This window comes from Chiloscyllium plagiosum, chromosome 33, assembly GCF_004010195.1.
Source record: "Chiloscyllium plagiosum isolate BGI_BamShark_2017 chromosome 33, ASM401019v2, whole genome shotgun sequence".
NCBI classification, from domain to species: Eukaryota; Metazoa; Chordata; class Chondrichthyes; order Orectolobiformes; family Hemiscylliidae; genus Chiloscyllium; species Chiloscyllium plagiosum.
Genome location: NC_057742.1, coordinates 41,281,107 through 41,308,656, shown reverse-complemented (window position 1 = coordinate 41,308,656; position 27,550 = coordinate 41,281,107).

The window sequence follows — 27,550 nt, the reverse complement described above, 5'->3', positions numbered from 1 at the left end:
TCTGCGGCACCCCGCTAGTCACTGTCTGCCATTTCTTCCTAATTTTTGTTTCCTGTCTGCAAACTAGTTATCTATCCTCAAACAAAAGTAGAAATTGCTAGAAAAGCTCAGCAGGTCTGGCAGCATCTGTGGAGAGCAATCAGAGTTAACGTTTCAGGTCAGGTTCTGAGGAAGGGTCACTCAATCTGAAACGTTAACTCTGATTGCTCTCCACAGATGCTGACAAACCTGCTGAGCTTTTCTAGCAATTCCTGGTTTTGTTTCTGATTAACAACATCTGCAGTTCTTTTGGTTTTAATTTAGTTTTATGTCCATATCAGTACACTGCTCCCATACCATATCAACTGTTTCATTAGCCATTTCGTTTGAAGTTTGGAGTGGAGTCTATGAGAGCACTAAGACTTGTCAGCCCACAGCTCCAACAACCTGCTCAGCACCACTTCCCTGGTGAGGGCATAATTTTCTTGAGTTTTTCTCTCTCCTCCATTTCCTATTTCTGGGATGTTACTTATGCCCTGAGGAGTATTGCAAAATGCCCATTCAATTGAGCCATCATCTCTTTATTTTCCTTGATGAATTCCCAAGACTCGCTTGCTTTGGAACAATCATTCACTTTGTTATTGCTTCTTTTTCTTTAAATACCTAGAGACACTATGACTGCGTTTTCATACATATAGATAGCATGCGCTTCTCTTAGCCTTTGCTCTGTTCCAGGAACTTGCATTTTCCATAAAACAATCTAAAACTAAAATTACATTTACAGACAAAAATGTGAAAAGCCATATCTATTTTGTTAATTTATTTCAACATGAAGTTTCAATTGAAAATACATAAAAATATAGCTGTGGGTGGATTTAAAATCTCTTGGAGTTTTCCCATGCAGTTTCAAATCTTGAAGTGAATGCAATGGTATATCTAAGGGGTGTTCTGATGTTCCTAGCCTTGGGCACAGAAGCCCCAATTCAAGTCCCACCTGCCATAGAAATTCACCCATTCATAGATTCACTGTCAGCACACTGCTCAGACATGTACTCTGAATGTTCACTTCGAGTCATTGAGATGTACAGCATGGAAACACATCCTTCGGTCCAACGCATCTATGCCGAACAGATATCTTAAATTAATCTAGTCCTATTTGCCAGCATTTGGCCCATATCCCTCTAAACTCTTCCTATTATACACCCATCCAGATGCCTTTTAAATGTTGTAATAGTACCAGCCTCCACCACTTCCTCTGGCAGCTCATTCGCTCATTCACATGCACGACACTTTGCATGAAAAAGTTGACCCTTGGGTCCCTTTTAAATCCTTCCCCTCTCACACTAAACCGATGCCATCTAGTTCTGGACTCCCCCGCCCAGGGAAAAGACCTTGTCTATTTATCCAATCCATGACCCACATGATTTTATAGACCTCTATAAGGTCACCCCTCAGCTTCCGACGCTCCAGGGAAAACAGCCCCAGCCTCTACTGCCTCTCCCTGTAGCTCAAATCCTCCAAATCTGGCAACATCCTTAAAAATTTTTTTCTGAACCCTTTCAAGTTTCTCAACATCCTTCCAACAGCAGGGAGACCGGAATTGCACATAATATTCCAAAAGTGGAGAGTGTGGTGCTGGAAAAGCACAGCAGGTCTTGCAGCGTCCGAGGAGCAGGAAAATTGACGTTTCAGGCCAAAGCCCTTCATCAGGAAACCTGATGATTTTCCTGCTCCTCGGATGTTGCCTGACCTGCTGTGCCTTTCCAGCACCACACTCTCAACCCTAATCTCCAGCATCTGCAGTCCTCACTTTCGCCTAATCCATAAGTGGCCTAACCAATGTCCTGTACAGTCACAACACGACTTCCTAATTCCTGTATTCAATGCACTGACTGATAAAGCATGCTAAATCCATTCTTCACTACCCTATCTACCTGCAACACCACTTTGAAGGAACTATGAACCTGCATCCCTCACTCTTTTTGTTCAGCAACACCCCCCAGGACTTTACCATTAAGTCTATAAGTCCTGCCCTGATTTATCTTACCAAAATGCAGCCCCTCACATGCGTGTACATTCAACTTTACATTTCAAGATAAAAGCAGAAACTGAACCAGAATCCCAACACTGTGGTAACAGACCATTCAGCCCAATGGGCCCACACCGACCCTCCAAAGAGCATCCCACCCAGACCCCTATCTTATCCTTCCAACCACCTAGCCTGTACACTATGGGTAATTTAGCTTGGCCAATCCACCTAACCTGCACACCTTTGGACTGTGGAAGGAAACCGGAGCACCTGGAGGAAACCCACACAGACATGGGGAGAATGTGCAAACTCCACACATCGGCTGGAATTGAACCCGGGTACCTGGCGCAGTGAGGCTGCAGTGATAACCACTGAGACACCATGTTATCCAAGTACTAAAGAAAGTCTGTAGCATCTGTGGATCCATATTGTAATGTACGTCAGGGAATGATCAGCATCATGGGCAGTGCCATGGTGGCTCTGCGCTTTAAGAGTGATATCTGGCGGGGATCTGGATTCCCCAAGGACCTGGATTGGGAATCTTTGGAATTTCTCACCCCAGAGGGTTTTGGTGCTCCGTTGTTAGGTATAATTACACATTTTGATTTTTGATCCAGTAGGGAAAGTGGTGTTGGAATATAGTATTGTTTGAGTGGTGCAGCAGGCTCGGTGGGGCGGGTGGGGGGGGCATTCCTTTCGCTATTTCTTACCTCCTCTCCTTCACCACATTGCTAAAGAAGGGCTGTCAGCCAATAGCACATCAGCCACCACCATGAATTAATCGTGATGCATGTATCATTGACACTAGGTCCCACATGAAAGCTACTGAATGTTCTCCCTCTCACATACAGACTTCGCTAATTAAACGGTGCAATGAAACACTGAAGGAAAATTACTCCATTTACTGGTAAGCTTGCAACAACAGTTAGTTGCAGAGAAAGCTCCTTCTCTCTACCCCAAGTGTCAGAATGGAGCTGCCCAATCTAATTCATGCCAAATGAATGTCATTCATCAGAATGGGGTTGAAACTGGACAAACGTATTGAATGCATCGCATTTGTAACATGTCAACCAATTGAGATGGGAATTAATCTCGGCCCCGAAGCTGATAGGGCACACACTGTGGAGGTGGGATTGCTGAGGAGGTCAGACCCTGGTGGGGAAGAAAGCCAATGAGGTTTCAGACTTGTGGAGGCCACACTGCAGGGCAGGGGCACAGAGTCATCTCACTAACTCTGCCATTGCTTCAAGATTAATCTCTCTGGGATACGTCCACTGGCTTGACTGGTTTCTGAGCAGTCCTGAGCTGATACAGGGTTGCTGTATCATTACTGTCTGTTTTTGTTTCTCGAGTATGATTCATGGGTCGACAAAATCTTTCTGATAGTGTTCCATTTCCCAGGTCAACAGGGATGCAGTCAGCAGTAGGTTGATCAAGTGACAGAGACTGGAACAAAGTCTATTAGTCTTCCCTTCCACATTTTCCTTAATATTACTGTGCTCCCACAAAAACCACATTCTTGCATAGCAATAAACATCTATCTTGCATCCTTCAGCTTGAACAATGTCAGAATATCTCCTGCTCTTCCCCATCACATCAATTAAATGGCAGCATTTCATTATCACTCAAACCTTGAACAAACCTCCTGAGTTTCTGCATTTCTTTCAACCTTATTAAAATAAAGGAGAAAATAGGTTTACCAGTTGACAGAAAGAGGGGAGAAAATCATATTTCCTATGTTGGGAGTTGGATAAAATAGACAAAAGAAAACAGAGGGTGAGGAAGTGTTCTGAATCCAAGGAGTGTTTTGATTCAGTTGTCCCCATTTCAGTTTAACTTTAACTGATCAATCAAGAGGAAGAGGAAACTGTGGAGGGTGAAGGGGAAGGTGATTACTGTGAAACTGTCATACATAGACAATCGTTCCTATGTTAGTGGTTTGGGAGTCATTACAGAATGGATGGGTTGGGATTCAATCAATCCAGATACATACACATTCATGCCAATTCTATATTTTCTTCCAAGTATTGATCTCCAGAATTTATCACCTGCGTGATTTTACTCAACCTGACAAGCCAATGCCTGATACGGGGTGACACGGTGGCTCAGTGGTTAGCAGTGTTGCCTCATAGCATCAAGGATCTGGGTACCATTCCACCCTTGGGTGACAGGCTATAAGGAAATTTCATATTCTCCCAGGATCTGAGTGGATTTCCTGCAGGTGCCCTGCTTTCCTCGCACAGTCCAAAGATAGCATGGACGAGTTGGACCGACGGGTCTGTTTCCGTGCTGTACCTCTCTCTATGTGCAGGCTGGGTGGAATGGTGATAGTGTGCAGGCTAGTGAATTAACAATGGGGAATGTAGGGCTGGGTGTCAATGGGATGTCTCTTTGGAGGGTTAGTGTGGACTTATTGGTCCAAATTGCCTGTTTCCACACTGTAGGGATTCCATAATAAACTATAGAGAGTAACAAAAATAATCTCCAGTTATGAGAGTTTATTTGTCATGGATTTATTCTGACTCACTGGACACTGCAGGGAGTAATGTACACCACATGAAATTAAGGAGCATTCCCCATCTCTCTGGTTACTTCAGCCAGTGCTGTGGTAAGATTGGTAGTGTCTGCTTAGTGAAAGAAAATAAGCGTTTTCACAACTGCATCTGTGCACTCAATATATAGGGATATCCCCTTCACTGTGCATTCATTATAGAAACCTATACTCTTCACTTTGCACTCATTACATGTGGGGGTTAGTTTGCTTAGTTGCTGGCCAGCTGGTTAGTTGATGCCAACAGCGTGGGCTCATTTCCTGCACTAGCTGAGATTACCATGAAGGACTCTCCTTCTCAACCTCACCCCTTGCCTGAGATGAGGTGACCCTCTGGTTCTACCACTTCTCTCTAATACAAGAGTAGCCTACTGTCTGGTAAGGCTCAGGCAATTTTATCTTTATGCATGACATTATGGTACATCCTTTGCTGTGTACTCATGGTAGTGTATTATACCCTTCAGAAATGCATATGTCATTTCTGCTTCATGGTGACACCAGGAACATTTGGCTACTGGGCTGAACATCAGAGAAATACCAGAGGAACTTTGGCAGGAAGGGATGTGATATTGGGCTCGATGCCTTGTCATCCATCATCCAGGTTCCAACCATGAATCAAATAATACCAGCAACTTCATAGTTCTTGCTTGGAGAATCAAAGGCACTTGAATGGCGTTCTAAAGATACCTGGGGGTCCTTTTATCCAAACCCCTGCAGCACCTCCTGAAACTGTGTGGGCTCTGGATGTGCGAGTTCCTATCCTTGGTCAGGATTCAGTGTATAAGGCTGAGAGGTAGATGAAGATGCTCAGCAAATCCATATCCAAATTCTGTCCAGGACGTGAAACCAAAAACCAAATGAGGAACACACAGGGAAGCATTGACCCTCTGTTGCTGTCTGTAATGTGTACCTACAGTTGGAAGGTGTATTTACAGCTCGAAGATGTGACTATGCAATGATATGATTGGATATTATAGTCATGCCTATTAGTTTGAACTTTATTGGATAATATAGTCATGTGCATAAACTTGGAATGTAAACTATGTGAACATGATTGACAAAGAGTAAATATACGTGGGTAAGTAAATGTATAATCTTTTGATTGGAAACGTGTTATGTGTAAAAATTGTATAAGACCTCTATTTTGCAATGAAGATTTAAATTGTACTCTATTCTTGGATATTTACATCTCCCATACATGCATGAATAAACATTTAAAGACAGAAACCTGAGACTCGTGTGATTAAAGAGGAAATAAGGGTTAGTCTCACCTTTTCAATTCTCACATCCAAAACATTGATCTAGATTATGAATAGCTAGGGCTGCAACCTGAAAATGATCCATTTATTCCTACTTTGTGTTTTCTGTCAATTATCTGGTCTCAATCTATGCCAGTATATACTTCGATGTGGAGGTGCCAGTGTGTGGTGTAAAATTATGTCCCAATACATGTGTGAATGTATATACTTCGATGTGGAGGTGCCAGTGTTGGACTGAAGTGGGCAAAGTTAAAAATCACACAGCACAGGTTATAGTCCAACAGGATTATTTGGAAGCACTAGCTTTTGGAGCACTGCTCCTCCATCAGGTAGCTGTGGAGCAGTATAATTTTTAAGTATATACTTCCTAATCTCACGTTCTCTAATTTTACGTACTACCTCTCATTTAGGTCTTTATCAAAAGCTTTCTGAAAATCTAAATATACCACATATTCCAATTCTCCTTAACTATTTTGTTGCCACAGTCTCAAAAAGCTCCAATAAGTTTGTTAAATGTGAATTTCTCATCAAAAACCCATTTTGTTTGCATTCATTCATAAGATGTAGGCATCATTGGAGAGACCAGCATTTATTGCCCATCCCCAAGAGGGCAGTTAAGAATCAACCACATTACTGTGGGTCTGGAGTCACATGTAGACCAGACCAGGATGGCAGTTTCCTTCCGTAAAGAATGATAGTGAACCAGACAATCGATAATGGATTCATGGTTGTCATTAATTCCAAATGTTTATTGAATTCAAATTCCACCATTATCCATGGCAAGATTCAAACCCATGACCCCAGAAAGTTTCCTGGGTCTTTGGATTAATTGTTCAGCAATAATACGACTAGGCCATTGCCTGCCTTACTGCCTCTGGTCAATTTGTGCATCATTTTGTAAGTGTCCTGCTATTGCATCCTTTATCACAGATTCTAGCATTTTCCCTATGACTGACCTTAAGCTAACCATCTGTAGCTCTCACTCCCCGCTTTCCTAAACAGTGCAGTTACATTGTCACTTTTCGATTTACCAGGGCTGCTCCAGAATCTATAGGATTTCAAAAGATAACCTCCAATATCGCCACAACCAACATTTTCAACATTCTGGCATGTAAAGCATCAGGTCTTGGGGATTTATCCACTTTAAAGTCCCATTAATTTCTCCTGTACTTTTTTTAGCAGTTCCTCTTTTATATTAATCTCTAAATTCTCTATTTTCTTGAAAGTTTTATTTTTATTTTTTCCTCAGTGAACAAAGTGGTTGTTTAGTTTCTCTGCTATTTCTTTATTCTCCATTGTAAATTCTCTTGACTCTACTTGTAATGGGAATTTGTTTCAGATTTGTTTTTCATTTTTAATTTCATAGAGAAGCCTTTACAATATATTTTTATTCATTTGCTGGTTCACTCTCATATTCTATTTTCCATTTAATATTTTTCATTTTCCTTGTTTGCAGAATTTACAAATCCTCCCAATCCTTGTACTTTCTTTTTTTTTGTCAAATTACTTCACCTCTTCCTTTGAACATAGAACATAGAACAATACAGCACAGAACAGGCCCTTCGGCCCACGATGTTGTGCCAAACATTTGTCCTAGCTTAAGCACCTATCCATGTACCTATCCAATTGCCGCTTAAAGGTCACCAATGATTCTGACTCTGCCACTCCCACAGGCAGCGCATTCCATGCCCCCACCACTCTCTGGGTAAAGAACCTACCCCTGACATCCCCCCTGTACTTTCCACCCTTCACCTTAAATTTATATCCCCTTGTAACACTCTGTTGTACTCAGGGAAAAAGTTTCTGACTGTCTACTCTATGTATTTCTCTGATCATCTTATAAACCTCTATCAAGCCACCTCTCATCCTTCGCCGTTCCAATGAGAAAAGGCCTCGCACTCTCAACCTATCCTCTTACGACCTATTCTCCATTCGGCAACAGCCTGGTAAATCTTCTCTGCACCCTCTCCAAAGCTTCCACATCTTTCCTAAAGTGAGGCGACCAGAACTGCACACAGTACTCCAAATGTGGCCTAACCAAGGTCCTGTACAGCTGCAACATCACCTCACGACTCTTGAATTCAATCCCTCTGCTAATGAACGCTAATACACCATAGGCCTTCTTTCAAGCTCTATCCACCTGAGTGGCAACTTTCAAAGATCTATGAACATAGATCCCAAGATCCCTCTGCTCCTCCACCTTACTAAGAACCCTACCGTTAACCCTGTATTCCGCATTCTTATTTGTCCTTCCAAAATGGACAACCTCACACTTGACAGGATTGAACTCCATCTGCCACTCCTCAGCCCAGCTCTGCATCATATCTTTGATTTAATATAATCCTTGAATTCTTTCATTGGCCACAGTTGAAACACATTTCTTTTTGGGTTTTTTTTTGTATGTTAAAAGGAATGTAATTTTGATGTAAAGTAATTATTAGCTTTTCAGATGTTAGCTATTTCCTGTCTACCGTCATACCATATAAAATAGTTTCCCAATTCACCATAGCCCCTCAAAGCTTCATATATTTAGATTTAAGACACTAGCTTCTGTTTGAACTACATTATTTTCAAGCTTAATATAAATCTCTATTCTGTTTTGGTTCTTCATAGTCCCTTTAATGTCTGAAAATGGGTGAATTTCTCACCCTGTATTTGTACATTAAATTTCTTTACACAAGCAATTTGGTCGTACTGGGTTGAGTTTGGTTCCAAAGCAATTATTCCACAATTCAGCCATAACCTTTAACCTATAGTACTCCCTGCTTAAAGTGTACATCTGAGCAGTTTCAATTTAAAGCAAAGTTTGAATTGTAATGTGAATTCAGTCTGATGAGGTCAAAAGTTACCCTGTGTCAGGAGTGAAGAGCAGTGATAAGTTCAACCTCCTTGACACGGGTTTGTACTGCTATCTCTGTAAGACGCTGAAAGCATAAAGGAATCCACAGTCAGAGGCCTCATTGTCAAATAGTCAATAATAAATCCAACAAGGAATTCAAGGAAATGTCTTCACTCAGAGAGCGGGGAGAATGTGAACTCACAACCACATGAGATAGTTAGGGCGAGATAGAATGAAAGAATTAAAAAGCTATAAAAACCTCAGCAGGATTACACCATTTGCCTCAAACCTTCTCATCCAAGAAGGTCATGTCTGATCCAACTGTGGCTTTAACGCCTCTCTCCTGCCCACTCCAACCGCAATCCTTCAATCCCCTGTCAATCAAACATCTGGCTAACAAAATCTCCTACAACCTGAGGAAGAGAATCCCAAAAGTTCACAACCTGCTCTTCAGAAATGAGAGACTCTATATTTTGAATCTGTGACCACATGAAGAAGCATCCTCTTGGTGCTCTGTTGGGCATGTTTAGAATGTTATATATTTCACAAAGATCTACGCTCATTCTTCAAAACTTCAACAAGTCGAGGCCCAATCTTCTCAACCTTGCCTTGGAAGACAAAGCCCCTCATCCCAGGAACCAACTATCAATGTTCTCTGAACTATCTTGAATACAAGTGTATCCCTCCAGAGGGAAGGTGACAATATCTGGTGTCACCAATACCCTGTATAATTGAAACAAGACTCCCTGACTTTTTAAACTCCAAACTCTCATTAAAAAAACACATTCCATCTGCCATACACTGATAGGGTAAACCGTAAACACTGCCATTGACTAGTTGGATCAAATGCATCTTTTTGTGTTGAAAAATCACACCTTCTGACAAGTGAATGTCATGTAGAAACGTTAATAAGTAAGATCTGTAACTGTGGGATGGAGTCACCAGTTAATCTCAGAGATCACTGAATCTCTACAGTGAGGAAGCAGGCCATTCAGCCCATTGAGTCCACACCAACCTTCTGAACAGCATCCCACCCAGACCCAAAACATCTTCACCTCTCTACCCCACCCTATCCCGAGAACCATGCATTTCCCATGGCTAAGTCACCTAGTCTGCACACTACGGGCAACTTCGCATGGCTAATCCACATAACCTGCACAGCCTTGGACTGTGAGAGGAAACCAGAAAAAAAAGCACAAAGGAAACCCAGGAAGAAACCCACAGGAGGAATGTGCAAACTTCACACAGTCACCCGAGGGTGAAATTGAACCTGGTGGTGCTGTGAGGCAATAGTGCTAACCACTGAGAATCTGTGCCACCCTTATGAGTCATGATTGTCATGTGGGTGCTGATGATATAAGGATCTTGAGTGCTATGGCCACTTATCAGCAGTCAGCTGGGCTAGATAGAGTGTCAATGCGAAAGTGAGGACTGCAGATGCTGCAGATCAGAGTCAAGACTAGAGTGGTGCTGGAAAAGCACAACAGGTCAGGCAGCATCTGAGGAGCAGGAAAATCGATGTTTCGGGCAGGAGCCCTTCATCAAAGGTAGCGTTACAAACCAGTCAGTCATTTCCCAAAGCTTAGGTAGAACAGATAGAACATAAACATAGAACTGTACAGCACAAGAATGGGCCCTTCAGTCCACAATAATCATATTCATTTGTAGTAATTGGTCCCTGCCTGGCTCTGAAGTAGTGCCATGAACATGAGCTGATGTGCCATTTACCCTGTCTCTATTACAGTGAAGCTGTGAATGGAAAGTTACAACAAAATCGGAGAGAAAAGCAGACAATTCAAACCCGTAGTAAGAATGAGGTTTATGAATGGTTCAAAGTAATCCACACAAAGCAAGCAGGTCATATAAAAGTAGGGCATTTGGTTGACAGACTGTGTAGAGTTCAAGGGCAATTAGGGATGAACAAAAGGTGTTGGCCTAGCCAGCTATACCCACATCCCATGAAAAAAAATGCAGAAGAAGAACCTGTATACTTTGACAATGTAAAGCAGTTCAAACACTTCAAACATTGGGACTTTTGAGAATTATGAGGAAACACTGTGTACAGTTCATCCATCACTGTCACTGAGAGCTTGTGACTCATCTCCAATGTTTCCAGCTTATTGCTGCTCATCTAATTGTGATTCTGTTTTATGCAAGGAATCTTCACTCCCTTACAGGTCATTGAACATTACTTACCAGAGGCTGGATGTTCTCAGTTTTTGTTGGCTCTGTTTTCTTCAGCTGGTTGGATACAATTTACTTCAAACTTTGTGTTGTTGTGAAACATTTCACACGGTTTCCTGTCACCAGCATTAAGGATCACTGCTCTCTCTGAGGGAGGTGATGGCCTCGTGGTATTAATACTGGTCTGTTAATCCAGAGACCCAGGTAATATTCTGGGGACCCGAGTTTGAATCCTGCCATGATAGATGATAGAATTTGAATTCAATAAAAAAAATCTGGAATTAAGATTCCAACAATGATAATGAGTTATTGTCAGGAAAAACATACCAAGTTCACTAATGTCCTTTAGAAAAGGAAACTGCCATTCTTACCTGGACGGACCTACATGTGACCCACAGCAATGCGGTTGACTCTTAACTACCCTCTGGGCAATTAGGGATGGACAATCAATGTTGGCCCAGCCAGCGATGCTCTCATCCTGTGAATGAATCATAAGAAATGGCCCAGTGCCACATTGCATAGATTCCATTTTAGGCAGTCCTTCTTTTTTTGATCAGATTGCCATTTATTGATCTTCAACTTCCTATGCAATACATGCTTGGAAGATTCATGTCAGGTATTTGTACTAAATGACCAGACCACGTCAGTAGTATCTCTAAGAGAATTCCCTCCATGCTTGATTATTTGTCCTCTGTCCAGAATCATTCTGTGACTACCCAAAGCTGCCCTGCACATAGATGGACAGATTGGTGGAGAAGGGGAAGATGGCACTGACTTTCTCCAACAGGCCTGGTGAAGGGGCTGCTGTAAAGGCGAGGCACCCTCTGCGTAGAAGGTCACCAACAAAACTTGTACCACAAGATCCGGACAGTCTACTTCAAGGTTCATCTGGGTCAGTGCCATCTGCAAGGTCTGAAGAAGCAGCCAACAATTCAGAAAGAAGGTCAATGACCATCATTTCGCTAGGGTCAGGATCAACCCTCCTCCCTCTGCCACCGTACACGCACTCCATCTCTGCTCTGCATCCATCTCCCACCAAGGCTTGGATCTCGCCATCCTCATTGTTGCCTGAAATGAATTCTCTCATCTGCTCTTCCTACCCCCTCACCACTAATCCTTCATGGCCTCCAGGCTGTCCCCTCAATCCTCAATGTGGATCAGCAGTAACGGCCATGCCATCCATAATCATCTCATTCATTCCCCAACTTACAGGGGAAGGCAGCCCTTAACAGGGCAGAGAGGCCTCTGAGAGGTGAGGGAACGCTCATATATGTGACTAAGCGCCCCTTCACCAGTTGCCTGAGTTTGTCTAGTGCCCTTGAGTGGTTGGAAGGAGTTGCCCTTGACTATTGTGCCAGGAATGTGTACCTCTCAGTGGCTGCTGTAGACTACTTTGAGGACAGCTCCAGGAGATTTTGAGCCACGGCTACCCTGCTTGCTGCACATGCATTCACTGGACGCACATGGACCAGATGGCGATAGCACACTGCCATACAGCAAGATGCCAGTCCCTGTGGCTAGGGGCAGCTGGCTGCTTTCTGTGGTTGTATTCCTTGGCACTGCAAGCTGAGGCAGGGATACTGTCGTCATGCAGCTAGGTGTGAAGGCAGCCACCGCTGAGAGAGAGCAAAGAAACAACCTTGAGCTCCAGTCTGTGAGCTGGGTGCCTGTTCCTATCCACAAAGTGCAGCTTCTCAAAGCAACTTGTTACTGTGCCCTGCAACACAGGTCTGTACTTCCAGAGCACAGTTCCAGGGTGGCCATGATGCTTGACTGATGGTAGATACCAATGGCAGTGGAGGAGGGAGTGCATTTGGCTGGTGCCTGTTAATCATTTCTTGAGATGCTGCCAACGTGATCAAGCAGTTCAGATCAAGCAGTGAGCTGAATCTTCCAGTTACTCATTCTGGTTTCCTACTGTTTTGCTGATGTCTAGCTTGTTCACTGAGTTTAGTAAGACAGATGTCTAAATATTAATGAGGCCATTAACTATGCATTTAGCTGTCAATAATGACTATCAATTGGCATCTTACCCCATTGAGTGAGAATCTCACCACTCCACTTGTGAAAGATGCAAAATGTATTGCCAGGTTAATTAGAAAATATTTTAAACCGTAGATCCACTGACATTTCAATTGTTTTATTATGCTCCATGTTGAGATTTGTTTTTCCGCTTTTCAGTAGCAAGACAACGTAGAGACATCATCAGCATTAATAACAAAAATTACTCCTACTACATCACCTGGAAACATCACTTTTTTTAATAACCTTAATTCATTGTCATCTCTGAAGCTGAAAGAAGTATAAAGTTCCTACTCCCTCGTCATATTTCTGATGGGACCAGGATAATATTTGAATCAATCTGTTTCATGTTGAGGTGCAGCAAACATTTAGCATCATACAGCCAGGGTGCTATTATTATCTACAGTGAAATGAATGCATAGTTAAACCATTCTGCACCAGAATAAAACATCTTGTAATTAGGACAATTCCTTCAGACTGATCATTATCCTCATTTGCAAAGTGAAGTCAATGTCTTAGTGGTATTCATGATCGGCTATTAATCCAGAGACCCAGGTAATGATTGGGGGATCTAGATTCCAATCAGCCGTGCTGGATGGTGTCATTTGAATTCAATAAAAATTCTAATAACTCATTTGGATTACAGCTGCCCCTTCGGGAAGGAAACTGCTGCCCTTGCCCTGATCTAGTTCCAAATCTACAGCAATGTGCTTGACTCGTGCCTCTGGGCAATATATATTAGCCTAGCCAAGTGATGCCTGAATTCTATAAATCACTTTTTTAAAACTCTTGCATCCAGCTAACTCTCTGCTTCATATAGTCACTTTGAGGAAATACCTATTACTCTGTTTTGGGAAGTTCAACATAACTTCAGTATTGACTCATACCTGAAGGATCCTGTGGTGGTTGTCGTATCATTCCTGGAATTCATTTGCTGCTCCATCTATTGTAATACCCAGATAGTCTAAAGGTCCTGTCATCCTCTGTCTTTCTGTTTATGCTTCTTTGACCTGGCAGCTATTTCCTGTATCTGGGTGATCTAGAAACAGTGCAGTGAGTGAAACCTCCAGCCTTTATAGCACAGTGGGATGTGCCGTTTAGCTCATCAAAGCTGCTGGAAATGTTTGCCTCCTTGGAAATTTCTTCAAGGCAGAAGACATCTGCTAAAATAGAAGTCTCCTTTCGAGAACCGAGCACTAGTTAGGACCGGGTCCATATGTGACATTTCCACATAATCCAGACGTTTTAAATGTGAGCTGTGAATGTGTCCAAGTTGGATTTTTACAATCTTTTATTCAGGCTGTTAAAGTTCCTTCATGGAATAATGATAATCTGCATTTTGAAACTGATCAAAGTTGGATCATACCTTGTAGGTAGCCAATTGGTAAACTTTCTGGCAAGTTCCATGAAGTTTGGTTCAGGAGCTCAAACCATCCTTTTGTTTTCACAAAATGCTTTGTTTCTGGATTTCTGTTTTTTAGGAGCTGATAATTCCAAATACCATAATGCTTTCCTCCTTGGTAGGGATATAACTGGTGCGCACAATTCCACTAGTTCTTCCATCCAAAGGTGTGCAGGTTAGGGTGGATCAACCATGCTAAATTATCCAGGGATGTGCAAGTTAGGTGGATTATCCATGGTAAATGCAGGGTTACAGGGTTAGGGTAGAGGGAATGGGTCTGGGTGGGATGCTCTTTGGACTCGATGGGCCGAATGGCCTGCTTCCACACTGTAGGGATTCTATGATTTCATGATCCTGGTCAGACTCTGAAAACATTGGTGGGCAATCATTGCTGAACAATTCACATTTGATTCCAACCATTCTGCATGAAAGCTATTCAGTTTCTATTCTTTTTATTTTAAAAAAGGATCATTCTTTAGGTTCAAACCTTAACTTTTAGGGAACTATCCTTTGCTACTAAGTTCACAGCCAGAAAGTGAAGGTGGAGACCAGATTTCAATGTTTAGATTTTTTAAAAAATCATTCATGGGATGAGGATGACACTGTCCATCCCTAATTGCCCAGAGGTCAGTTAAGAGTTAGCCACATTGCTGTGGGTCTGAAGTTACATCTAGGCCAGACCAGGTAAGGATGGCAGTTTCTTTCCTTAAAGGACATTAGATAGGTTTTTCTAGCAATGAGTCTATGACCCTATGACTATAATTGACAGTGGTGCATGGTCATTATTAGACTGCTAATCCCAGATTTTGGTTGAGTTCAAATTCCATGATCTGCCACATCATGGCCTCCAGTACATTATCTAGGCTTCTGAATGAAAGTCCAGTGATAATACCACTAGACAATCACTTCTCTATTTATTGATAGAGAGACACATTAGAACAACTTTCAATGAACTTACTGCCACACTGGTGTCAATAGGTACCTCTTTATACTTTTCTGAGGATCAGTGAATAAATGGGCACTTTCAGGTTATTGTAACAAAAGTCAAAATGATCAAAGATCACTTATCCAATTAAAATAAAATTTCATGCAGAGATTTAAGTGTATGATCTTGAATTATGATATAACCCAGCCTCACAGATAACAATTCCTGATACTCTTTACAGACTTTCAATTCCACCTAAAAACAAAAACATTCTTCTTGTCTTACAAGTAGCTGTTGTCGAATTTAAGATAGAAGATAGTCTCCACATTGATCTCTTTTATTTTGATTTTAGCCAAGCAGAGCAGATTTACCAAGTTATGTCTGAAGATATCCTGCTGCAACAGCTCAGGAGCATCATCATCAGAGAGTGGTCTGAACACCTTCAGCAGATCGTAGTGAGCTGAAGAGAAATGTCCTCACCCAGAGAGCGGGAAGTCTCTGGAATTCTCCGCAGAGACAGTCCTTGAGGCCAAAACATTGAATGCTTTCAAGAAAGAACTAGATATAGCTCTTAGGTCTAAAAGGATCAAAGGGCACGGGGAGGAAGCAGGAACAGGCCATTGAGTTGAACGATCAAAATGATCATATTGATTGGTGGTGCAGGCCCAAAAGGGCTGAATGGCCTATTCTTTTCCTTTTTTTATGCTTTTAAGCCTGCTGTTTCTTCTAGTATTACAGAGATAAATCAGGATATATGCACTGCTGCTCAAGTTAACTCTCCCCTTGTTAGAGTTTGGAGGTTCACAATCAGCTTATCTAGCCATAAGTATGGAATGTTCAGAAGGTGCTAGATCCCTGATAGGGACTGCCATTAACCCTGAGCACCTTTTGTATACTTTATTGCTAGAGTCTAGAATCTTACACTTTCCATAATCTTTATGTCCGATGACTATGGGGCAACTCCTCATGATGTCAGGATAACCATTTCCCCCTCGCAGGTAGTTGCCATTCTTTCTGAGAACACTATGTCCTATTTTCCCCAAACATTGAGTTGATCAATGTGCCAGATCAACAACCAAACATCGATAACATATTGCTATTTTGTCCAGCCCCCTTATGACCTTAAATGTGTCTATCATATCTCCTCTTGGTGTTCTATCCAGGGACCACAGTCCTAACTTCTCCACCTAACCTCATAACTGAAATTTCTCAATCCTGGAACCATTCTTGTAAGGCACTGTTGCACTCTTTCAAATGCATTCATATTCTTTCGATAATGTGATACCGGAACTATACATAATACTCCAGCTATCATCTAACTAGTAACTTATACAAGGTAGTCATAATCTCTGTGTTCTAAGGCCTTATTAATGAAGCCTAAGGTACGGTATAATTTATCAACAGCTCTCTCCACCTGTCCTTGCATTCTTAATAATTTATGTCAGTAAACACCCAGATCCCCTTGTTCCTGCAACTCCTTTTGAATTTTGCCCATTATTTTATATTCTATCATCTAAGTAGTAACTTATACAAGGTAGTCATAATCTCTGTGTTCTAAGGCCTTATTAATGAAGCCTAAGGTACGGTATAATGTATCAACAGCTCTCTCCGCCTGTCCTTGCATTCTTAATAATTTATGTCAGTAAACACCCAGATCCCCTTGTTCCTGTATCTCCTTTTGAATTTTGCCCATTATTTTATATTCTGTCTCCATGTTCCTCCTATCAAATTCTCATACCTCTCTGCACTGCCACATATTTGCCCACTCCCCCAACTTGTCGATGTCCTTTTGAGCTGTACGTTTATTCTCAAGTCTGTTGTGTGGCACTGTATCAAATGGATGTCCATGTTTACCACATGGACAGCATTAACCCTCATTGACCCTCTGTTAACTCTTCAAAAAACTCCAGCAAGTTAATGAAACATGACTTCCTCTTAAGATATCTGTTGTGAGTGTTTCTTATCCACCCACATTATTTCCATTCACCTGTTCATTCTATCCCAAGTAATTGTTTCCAGAAATTTCCCCACCAATGATGTTAAATAATTGGACCATAATTGTTGGGCTGATCTTTATAAACTTTTTTTTGAAAGCGGGTGCATTGTTTGCAGTTCTCCAGTTGTCTAGTACCTCCCCTGAATGTGGCAAGACTGAAACACTGTCGTCAATTCCCACATTCTTTCTTCCTTTAGCATCTTTGAGCCTGGTCCCAGTGCCTCATCAAATTTAAGCATTATCTGTTTATCCCAACTCAGACAGAGTTTAAGAGCAGGGAGGTTATGCTGGAACTGTTTAAATACTGGTTAGGCCACAGCTAGATATATGCAGTTTTGGAATCCACACGATAGGAGAGATATATATGAGTTGAGAGTGTAGTCTGGAAAAGCACAGCAGATCAGCAGATTTGTGGGCGGCACGGTGGCACAGTGGTTAGCACTGCTGCCTCGCAGCGCCAGAGACCCGGGTTCAATTCCCGACTCAGGCGACTGACTGTGTGGAGTTTGCACATTCTCCCCGTGNNNNTAGGTAAGGGGTAAATGTAGGGGTATGGGTGGGTTTCGCTTCGGCGGGTCGGTGTGGACTTGTTGGGCCGAAGGGCCTGTTTCCACACTGTAATCTAATCTAATCTAATCTAATCAGGCAGCATGTGAGGAGCAGGAGAATCGACATTTTGAGCATAAGCCCTTCATTAGGAATGACTGACTCTCCCTATTAGAGAGATGTGAGTGCACTGGAGTAAGTGTAGAGGAGATTTACCAGGATGTTGTCTGTGCTGGATAGATTCAGTGATGAAGGGAGATTGGACAGCCTGGGGTTGTTTTCCTTAGCACAGATGAGAGTGAAGGAGAAATGTGATCGAGATGTTTAAGTTATGGGGAGGATAGATCGGGTAAGACAGGAAGAAATTTTTCTCCTTGGCTGGACCATCAATGACCAGGGGCATAGATTTAAAGTAAGGGACAGAAGTTTGAGAGGAGATATGAAGAAATATTTTTTCACCCAGAGAATGGTGGAATCTGGAACTCACTGCCTGTACGGGTGGGAGAGGCAGAAGCCTTCAGAAGGACTTCAAGAAGGATTTAGATGTGCAGTTGTGATGCCAAGGCACACAAGTAAATGGGCCAAGGGCTGGAAATGGGATCAGAATACAGTCTGTTCTGATAGAACGTGATAGTTCTATTCCTGTGTGATCCCATGTTATAAGAAAATTGTGTGATAGCAGCACCACTTAAACTATTGGGGTTGGAAACGTGTTAAAGCCAACACACGTAAGGAAAGTTCACGTTCTCAAATAATGGTCTAAATTCTTCAATCACATTATAGCCAATTTGCATTGAAGAAATGTGGGTTATAGCAGAACTGACTATAGTTAGGTGCTTGCTTTTGACTGCGGCAGAACAGGGACTGAGGTGGCTCAAGAAGACCCACCACTTTCCCCAGGGTAACCATGGATCAGCAATAAATGCTGGCCCAGCCAGCAGTGCCCACATCCCATGAGTAAATCTTGAAAAAACCTGTGGTACATGTTACGTGGGCCAATATACAACAAAATCACAAAGCACATTCTTTCCGCATAGAGTGATGAGGAACAGTGCCACCTTATGGGACTATTTTTTGATCAAGGGGCTGATGATCTCCACCACTGCTTTGGTTCAATGTGGGACAGTCCTATACTAACAATAACATGGTGGCACAGTGGTTAGCACTGCTGCCACACAGCACCAGGGACCTGGGTTTGATTCCAGCCTCAGGCAACTGTCTGTGTGGAGGTTGCACATTCTCCCCGTGTCTGTGTGGGTTTCCTCCCATAATCCAAAGCTGTGCAAGTTAGGGTGAATTGGCCAGGCTAAATTGTCCATTGTGTTCAGGCATGTGTAGGTTAGGGGCATTAGTAAGGGGTGAATAGGGTAGGGGAATGGGTCTTGGTGAGATACCTTTCAGTGGGTCAGTGCATAGTTGTTGGGCCAAATGGCCTGTTTTCACATTGCAGGGATTCTATGATTCTAACTGCCTGGGCATTGCATTACAGCAACAGCTTCCAACTATTATCAGATCACCTCAGGAAATGTTGTGGCAGTGTGGACAATAAAATGGCACCAGAGCATGACTTCAATTATCCCAAGCTCACTGAGTTGGAGAAATCACCTCATGTGTTGAGTCTATTTGGTCTGTCTGCGACCATCAGGATTCAATACCAGATAGGGAAGCACGTACCCTGTCACCACTGAGGTATGTTCAACCAACAGTTGCTCTCTACATCACTAAAATTGGGTATGCCTATCACAATTTACAAGTGCCTACTGGGTAGCACGGGCAATAATTGTGTGCAATATAAAGCACACATAGTTAGATGGGCAAGTGTTTGATGCCTCAATCATAAATAATAACTTGAAGCAGAAGACATTTGATCATTTCCTTTACTCATTATTTAAATATACAACACAACAGTGATAAAAATTCACTCCTGTTTGCATCTTCGTATCATCATTTAGGAGGCAAACTTGAATTTAATTTTTGTATATAGTCCACTAGGGGTCAGACAAACTCCATTTGATAGAGTTTGCAGAGCTCTTGTTGGACATACTTCAATGGAAGACAATTACAGTCATCGAGTCATAGATATGAATAGCACAGTAACAGAGTAACAGGCACATGTCCAGAATCTTTCCATTTGGGATAACATTACAACCACCCTCCAAACACCTTCTGGACTGTCTGAGTGCCACAGTGCTCTTGTTATCACAATATTCCATATGATTGTTGTCTGGTGATATTTTACCTAAAATTCATTCTTCTCCCCCACCAGCTCCTGGTTACTCAGCTCTGAAATGGTCAGGAATCTAGGGGAGGACAAAGGGATCTGGACACAGACCCTCTGAACTCTCCTTGAAGGAAGCACTGACATTGATCACTGGGAGGAACTTAATAGCTGCAACTATCACAGATAGTCAAGCTTTGCATCCAAAGGTATCCCATGAGACTAGGCACAGCCAAGGGCACAGCCTTAGAATAAAGGGAAGACCCTTTAGAACAGAGACAAGGGGAAGCGTCTTCAGCTGTGAGTGGCAAATCTATGGAGTTCATTGCTACAGAAGGCTCTGGAGGCTAGGTCGTTGAGATAGATAGGTTCTTGAGTATCAAGGGAAACAAAAGTCAGGGGAAGAAAGTGGGCAGATCTGATGGGCTGAATGGCCTAATTACTGCTCCTAGGTTTTATGGGTATATGAACAGGAAGGGTTCAGAGGGAATATGAGCCAAATGCTGGCAAATGCGACGAGGTCAGATTGGGATGCCTGGTCGGCATGGATGAGTCAGACCGAAGGATCTGTTTCCCTGCTGTACAGCTCTATGACTCAATGTGAGTTGGTGATGAGGAGAAGCAGCAGACTAGAAGGAAATGTGTTGCATTCACTCTGCATCCACTGCCTCATGTGATGCCCTGCCCCATGTAATGAAAGAGTAATGGGTTGAGGATTGATTTGTTCACTCATACGCAGGACCCAAGTTGGCGGCAATGCCACGGGCATCAACAGCGGCTCTGACATCAGCGCTGGTTCCAAGATGTTACACTTTCGCATTAGTTCGGGAAGGTTGTGCACTCTGCCACTTCAAGTGATTCCAAGATGGCAGTGATGTTGGCGAGGTGACCCAGTGGCGAGAGATGGTGCCTGAGCAAGGCGACTTCGACATTGGTGGGTCTGGTGCAGATGGCAGCAAGACGCAGGAGCTGAAGTGGTGGTATTGGCTACCTGATGAAGGAGCAGTGTTCCGAAAGCTAGTGCTTCCAAATAAACCTGTTGCACTACAACCTGGTGTTGTACGATTTTTAACTTTGTTAAAGTAGACATTTCAGCATCTATGCCTTTACAACGTCTCCTGAAAAAATCCTTGGACAAAATAACCTTGTGAAAGTGACAGCATTCATTGAAGCATGCGGGCTTAGTTCTAGTCCCAAATGGATCCCTCGTCATGAGGCACCACTGTTGAGATACGCTATTCCACTGCTTTTTGTCATTTATATAAATGATTTGGATGTGAACATAGGAGGCATAGTTAGGTTTGGGAAAGCAACTCATAGCTGGACTTATACACCTAATGGTAAGATCCTGAGAGTGTTGTTGAACAGAGACCTTGGATTGCATGTTCATAGCTCCTTGGAAGTGGAGTTGCAGGTAGATAGGATAGTGAAGAAGGTGTTTGTTAGGCTTTCCTTTATTGGTCAGAGCATTGAGTACAGGAGTTGGGAGGTCATGTTATGGCTGTACAGGACACTGGTTAGGCCACTTCTGAAATATTATGGGCAATTCTGTTCTCTTTCCTATCAGAAGGATGTTGTGAAACTTGAAAGGGTTCAGAAAAGATTTACAAGCATGTTGCCAGAGTTGGGGGATTTGAGCTATAGGGAGAGGTTGAATAGGCTGGGGCTGTCTTCCGTGGAGCGTCAGAAGCTGAGGGGTGACCTTATAGAGGTTTATAAAATCATGACGGGCATGGATAGGATAAATAGACAAAGTCTTTCCCCTGTGATGGGGGAAACCAGAACTAGAGGGCATAGGTTTAGGGTGAGAGGGAAAAGATTTAAAAGGGACCTAAGGGGTAGCTTCAGAGGAAGTGGTGGAGGCTGGTACATCTGCAACATTTAAAAGGAATAGGAACAATTTAGAGGGATATGGGCCAAGTGCTGGCAAATGAGACTAGATTAGGTTAGGAAACCTGGTCGATGTGGACTAGCTGGATTGAAGAGTCTATTTCTGTGCTGTACATCGCTATGACTCTATCACTGGGGGGGGGAGGGGGGGTTCTACCCTTTTTGCAGTTGGAGGGATGGGGTTCAAGAGTGGAAGGGCAGGAAATAGAGGAGATGCACTGGAGGACATTGTTGACCATGTGGGATGGGAAATTGCAGTTCTTGAAGTAGGAGGCCATCTGGAATGTTCTAGAATGTTCCTCTGCCTCCTGGGAGCAGATGCAGTGGAGGCAGAGGAATTGGGAATAACAGATAGCATTTTTACAGGAGGTAGGATGGGAGGCAGCGTTGTCCAGGTAGCTGTAGGAGTTGATGGGTTTGAAGTAGATGTCTGTGTTGAGTTGGTCACCGAACATGGAGATGGAGAGGTCCAGGAAGGGGAGGGAGGTGTCTGAGATGGTCCTGGTGAATTTGAGGTGGGGGGGGAGAAGGTGTCCGTGAAGTTGATGAACTGTTCAACCTCCTCATAGGAGCACGAGGTAGTGCCAATAAGCAGAGGAAAAGGTGGGGAATAGTGCTGGTATAGCTGCGGAAGATGGACTGTTCCACATACACGATGAAGAGGCAGGCATAGCTGGGGCCAATGCAGGTGCCCATGGCTACCTCTTTGGTCTGGAGGAAGTGAGAGGATTCAAAGGAGAAGTTGTGGAGAGTGAGGACCAGTTAAGCCAATCGAATGAGCGTGTCAGTGGAAGGGTAGTGGTTGGGTCAGCGGGAGAGGAAGTAACGGAGGGCTTGAAGGCCTTCATCATGGGCTTTGGGCCTGTACGGCGACTGGATGAACATTAGTGAAGATGAGGCAATGGGGGCCGGGGAACTGAAAGTCACAGAGGAGGTGGAGGCTTGGGTGTTGTCCTGAGTGTATGTGGGGAGTTCCTGACCCAAGGGGGACAGGATGGTGACAAGGTATGCGAAGATAAGTTTGGTGGAGCAGGAACAGGCTGAGACAATGGGTCAACTGGGACAATGAGGTTTGCAAATTTTGGGTAGGAGGTAGAATCAGACAGTGTGGGTGAGATGAGATTGTAGGTTGTGGGTGGGAGATCCCCGAAGGTGGTGAGGTTGTGGAAGGTCTGGGAGATGATGGTTTGGTGATGGGAGGTGAAGTCGTGTCAAGAGGGCAGTAGGAGGAGGTGTCCGCGAATTGGTACCTAGTTTCAGCAGTGTAGAGGTCAGTGCACCAAACTACCACAGCAGCCCCCCTTGTCCACTGGTTTGATGGTGTGGTTGGGGTTGGAGCGGTGGGAGTGGAAGACTGTGCATTGCAAGGGTGAGAGGTTGGAGTGGATGAGGGGGGGGGGGGGTTGGACGGGCTGAGGTGATCAATGTCACGGCAGCAGTTGGAGATGAAGTGGTTGGTATGGAGGGTGTCCAAATGGATGGAATATGTTGGAGGCAGGAGAAGGGCTCCTCAGAGGGTGGGCAGGAGTCCTGATGGAAAAAGTAAACACGGAGTTGGAGGTGGCGGAAGGAAAATTCAATGTTTCAACATGTGCAATCAGTTTATCCGGGAGCTTGGTGGGATGAAGGTGAGACCTTTACTTAGGACTGATTGTTCATCATCAGTGTGGGTGGTCTGGAGGGATGGTAAAAACACCGCAGGGCTGGGAGCTAGGACCTGTCTCTTCCTACAATCTCAATATGACCTCACTATTGGCCTCACTTCTGGAATTATCTTCTTAAACAATCCTGCCTCTCAAACCTGTTCACTTCTTTATGGCCTTCCCTAACACTGATCCATTTGACCAAATGTTCTGTCCCTTTGTTGGTCTTTATTGCTCACTCACCACTTTGTCTGCAATGATCTAAGAAGGTGGCTCCTTATTGCTATCTCAAGGGCAATTAGGGATGGGTATAACCGCTGGCTTGGCTATGTAACACCCACAACCGAGAAATAAATTAAAAACAAATCCCTGTGAAGTTCTTTGGGTGTTTTCCTTTGTGAACATTTTTGCTTTAATATCAGACATTGTTGTACAATTCCTGGTGACCTGTGTAATGTTTGTTTATTTTTACATGAAACACAACATAAAGACTATAAACTTTTAATGATAAAATCACTTTGCAACACTCAAAATTTAATTAATGATTTGTCAGCATAATTTGGTTGTACTGGAAACTGTATCATGATTCCATGTTACATATAAAGACCATAATGTTGACCCAGTTTTTAACTATACACATCCATAGCTGAAAATTCTCTACTCCAGCATTAAGGTATAAAACAGGGTATTGATTATAATACTACTAGATAGACAGTTACTAGACAGTTAACCACTGAATAGATAGGTATAGGATACATAGGATCATTAAGAGAAAAGTGAAAATATAAAATATTTTTCACAACATTTGCATTCATTAAATTCAATCTCAGCTTGTGAATGTTTATTTCATATAAATGCAGATGTTGCCCAGTGGATGATAGTTTATCTGTTAATGCTGTGTGTATAATGGTCTCTCTGCTGGATTAGGGGTCGGACTTGATTGAGATCACTTCTTGTGCTGTGATTATTATGTGGTTCCTTCTCTATCCTAACACTGTGCTTCCCTTACTGTGATGCACATTAGTCCATGCTGAGATAGCTTTGGGCAAGGCAAAGGCTGGGTCCATACTTAACCCTTTCACACTTCTTTATTCCTTCGAGTTTTGAAGTTGAGATTTCAATTGTTGAAAGTGTGGATGCCAGAAATAGGATCCTTTCTTGCCATCAAATGATTGCTGTGTGAAAATAGGATTAGATTTGACTGAGATTCCCCAAAGGATGAAGAACTTTGTGCTCACAGATGAAGTACAGCAAGTTGGCCATAACATTGAAAGTGGAAATGGAGTCTCTTTGAAAGAGTCAGACACAGTCCATGGGTGGGAGAGAGAGGACAGAATCTTTGGTTCAGTGGGAAAAAAAATCACTATTCCCCACTCCTGCTCCACCAGCATCACCTCAGTTTAAGTAGTTATTGCTGGGTAGGGGCGAATGATAGTGAGATTACCAAAACCATAACTAACTGATCCCTCCAAATGAAGGTAAAATTATCACCGACTAAAAGCCATGAATCAGCAATTAGCCAATGAGCCTGACTTAGACTTGATGCACAGTAAAAAAGAATTCTCATAACTAATAGAAAGAGTAACCTCATTAATACCTTTCCAAAACATGAACACCTATTGTGTTAACATTTCCATTGTCAGCATCTGTTTCTGCGGACTGTTTTAGTGTAATGTTGTTAAGCCACTGGTTACTAATGCAGATGTGATTAAATATGCCCGATATGGTTGTAGTCACATTGGGTGGAGTCTTAACCAGTCTACACAGTGGTGGTCTTGGATGCCAGAAGGGAGGGAAGTTTGGAAAGTTTCATGATGGATTGTTTACCCGCTTCTGAACATTCTTGCCAGAGATGGGTTCTGACTAGTATCAGCTACTCACTGGCAATGGCAGTCACCAGTTAATGGCATCCGACTGGTGACTGCTGGGAGCTTCTCAATGGTGGGCAGAGTCATGCTGAGAGAAAGTAAGGACTGCAGATGCGGTAGATCAGAATCAAAAAATGTGGTGCTGGAAAAGCCTAGCCAGTCAGGCAGCATCCGAGGAGCAGGAACATTCGTGATGAAGAGCTTATGCTCGAAATGTTGAATCTCCTGATTCTCAGATGCTGCCTGACCGGCTGTGCTTTTCCAGCACCACACCTTTAGAGTCGTGCTGAGGCCATAGCGTGGAAAATATTGGAGGTGGCCTCTGTTTGGTAGGTCATTGAGCTAGCCAATCCTCCTGGAATTCCAACTCCTTCCCAGATTCAAAGGGGCCAGGCACTCCCCTTCTACAATGGGGGCCAGACATACTTCAGAAAGTCCGCCATCTTAACAAGCCCACTCCATCTCCCCAAAATATTGGCAGCACTCATCTCTCCTAAAATGGCTGCCCATTGTTCACTGCCTTAGCTGCTTCGATAGACTCTTCCAGGGATGCATCTCACCCACTGTACCTTGTTGGATGATGCACCCAGAGGTGCCCTGTTAATTGGAAAAGCAATTTGAAGCTTGCGTAAGTAGCAAGGATTGGATGCCATTCAGGTCACACCTACATGTGGTCTCAATGCCTCTGAATGTTCAAAGTCAAGGAGCTTCTGTCAGAGGAGCCTTTGTGGTTTAAGTTGTGCCTGTGCTGTGTCAACTGTTACACACTGGGGAACAGAGACACCACCCGAGGCTGCGGGATTCATGTTGTAGACAAACATGTCAAATATAAGTTGCAGAAAGACAGTAACAGAGTCACACCATCTGATGGGAGAATCTTGCTCTTAGAATTCCATTCAAACAAGGAATTTTCACCGGTGTGCCATTCAAACAGATGGTCTAACAACAGGAGGGAGTCTCACCATCAATACCCCAATATAACAGAATCATATTGAAACAAGGTTAAAAATCACACAACAACAGACTCTAACATGGTGTTGTGCGATTTTTAACTTTGTGCACCCCAGTCCAACACCAGCACCTACAAATCATACTGAAACAGGAGTTCTCACTAGCCAGTCTGCTGTTAAACAGTGAATCGGATTCCTTTCATTGTGTGACCTATAATACATGGAACACAATATACACTCTATAAATACATGAATCATCACAGGGCTAGGTAAATAAGCTGGCACACAGGATGCTGATGGAGTAGGGCTCCTGAACTGGAACCCATCCACTCGCACCCGTTTTCTTTCTTTCTTACTTCTTTCCTTTTGTTCAGTTCTTGTTAGGGATTTTTTTTCTCTCTGTCCACCTTCTGGAGTTGGGGGGGGGGGGGGGTGCAGCGGTGGTAGCAAAGGCAGTAGCTGGGGCACAGAGCGGGCACTTTGCCGGTTCGCCATGAGGCGGTTTGTGTGCCAGGGCAGAACCCTGGGAATCGGCAGAATCGTGGAGCAGCACTGGAGTGGGGGTCTGGCATCCTGGCGATTGGTGATGAGAGGGCAATGCAGGAGACAGAGGATGGTGATTGGCTGCAAGGAGGCAGTATGGAGGCATGGGGATCAAGAGAAGGGGCCACATGGGGGAAAGCCCAGCGAGGTGCACCTGCAGAGCTATAGCTAAAGGAGAACTGTAATTGGAACTTTTAACATCATTTCCTATTACTACTTTATACTGTCAAAACCTGCAATGTTGAGCTTTTAGCTTATTTTGTTTCTACACTTTACCTAAGATTTTGTACCTTAGTGTCGTTAGTGATGATATTGTAAACTTTTCCCCGTACTTCTGTATCCCTGTACACAATTACACGTGGCAGTAAAACCTAATTCTAATTCTAATTAATGTTATGTTGGTTAACCTGTACATGATCTGAACAGAAACTGACCCAGTAGTTTGACAGATTCATTGATTGCCAGTGACCAGTCCCCCAAAATCCCCTCTAAAACAATCATAGGGTAATTTTGGATGTTTTGGATCCCAACCTTGAAGTCAACACTGAAACAAAAAAGATGAAAAAACAGAAATGATGTACAGAAATATCAGATGATTTAACACAGTTAATTGAGCAAGCAACTGAAGAGTAAGAGAAGGCAGAGTGAGGAAATAAAAAGTATCTCACAACTACAACTTAAAACAAATTATGCACTTAACATTGTT